Below are 1,929 nucleotides of genomic sequence, written 5' to 3'. Positions count from 1 at the left end.
ATTGAAAAGTAACTATCCAATAATAATTTGCATCAATCTCAATTGGAACTGTAACTCCACGATGCTGGGAACTGGATTTTGCACTCTCAGTGAGTCACAGAGTGAAACAGCGTGGGAACAGGCCCTTCGGCCCAACTTGCCCACGCCGGCCAACATGCCCCAGCTACACTGTAGTATTATCCGCCTTTGTTTGGATAGCGTGCAAAACAAATCTTTGCACCGAACCTTGGCACGCGTGACAGCGTTGAACCTTATTAAGGGGTTGGACACGTTAGAGGCAGGAAACATGTTCCCAATGTTGGGGGAGTCCAGAACAAGGGGCCACGGTTTAAAAATAAGGGGTAGGCCATTTAGAACGGAGATGAGGAAAAACTTTTTCAGTCAGAGAGTTGTGAATCTGTGGAATTCTCTGCCTCAGAAGGCAGTGGAGGCCAATTCTCTGAATGCATTCAAGAGAGAGCTAGATAGAGCTCTTAAGGATAGCGGAGTCAGGGGGTATGGGGAGAAGGCAGGAACGGGGTACTGATTGAGAATGATCAGCCATGATCACATTGAATGGCGGTGCTGGCTCAAAGGGCCGAATGGCCTCCTCCTGCACCTATTGTCTATTGTCTATTGTCTAAACCTAAACATCATCTATTCTTTCTCGGCTCAGTGTACAGGACAAAACAAAACAAAGCTCTCTTGGTTAAGTGATAAAATGACCACATCCAGCACACTTTAATAAAAGGGCAGAGAGCAAATAGGGAACTCTAGGGGGCGGCAGAGCGGCACAGTGGATAGAGCAACTGCCTCACTAGTGCCAGAGACCGTGGGTTCAATCCTGACCTCGGGTACTGTCTGTGTGGAGTTTGCACCTTCACCTGTGACCATGTCCTCCAGGTGCTCATGTTTCCTCCCACATCCCAAAGACGTGCAGGTTTGCAGGTTAATCGGCCCTCTGAAAAATTGCTCCCAGTGTGTAGGGACTGGATGATCGATGGTCGTCGTGGACTAGGGGTTGCCAACTGTCCCGTATTAGCCGGGACATCCCGTATTTTGGGATAAATTAGTTTGTCCCATACGGGACCGCTCTTGTCCCGTATTAGTAGGGTTGCCAACTTCCTCGCTCCCCAATAAAGGACAAAGGGTGACGTCACCGCCCCGCGCCCCACGTGACCTCACCCAGCCAGCGGCCACGTGCTCCCGCTCCACCAATGGCGGCCGCCCGGGCCGGGAGCACGTGGCCACTGGCTGAGTGAGGTCACGTGGGGCGCGGGGCGGTGACGTCACCCCTTTGTCCCGTATTTGGGAGTGAGGAAGTTGGCAACCCTAGTGCGGACTATGTGGGTTAAGGGGCCTGTTTCCATGTTGTCGTTCCAAGCTAGACTAAACCTAGAGGTCAGAGAAAAGTAACGGGACTGGGCCGAGTTTACACGGATTTCTGAAAAAGAAATCAGCTCTGACAATTTGCAAGTATTAGTGCAAGAGGTTTTCATGACCTCATGAACACAGAGAGGTCAGGTAGCTTCCAGCAGGCATTACCCAACCCCAATCTAAATCCAGAAACAGGGGCCACAGCTTAAGAATAAGGGGTAGGCCATTTAGAACGGGGATGAGGAAAAACGTTTTCAGTCAGAGAGTTGTGAATCTGTGGAATTCTCTGCCTCAGAAGGCAGTGGAGGCCAATTCTCTGAATGCATTCAAGAGAGAGCTGGATAGCGCTCTTAAGGATAGCGGAGTCAGGGGGTATGGGGAGAAGGCAGGAACGGGGTACTGATTGAGAATGATCAGCCATGATCACATTGAATGGCGGTGCTGGCTCGAAGGGCCGAATGGCCTACTCCTGCAACTATTGTCTATAAACCTTGCTCCGTTATTCTATTTAGTTCAGTTTAGTTTATTGTCACGTGTACCGAGGTACAGCGAGAAGCTTTTGCTGCTTTTCAC

This window comes from Rhinoraja longicauda, chromosome 27 (genome assembly GCF_053455715.1).
Source record: "Rhinoraja longicauda isolate Sanriku21f chromosome 27, sRhiLon1.1, whole genome shotgun sequence".
In the NCBI taxonomy this organism is placed as follows: Eukaryota; Metazoa; Chordata; class Chondrichthyes; order Rajiformes; family Arhynchobatidae; genus Rhinoraja; species Rhinoraja longicauda.
The sequence above is the reverse complement of the archived record's forward strand: the minus strand, read 5'-3'. Positions refer to the sequence as shown.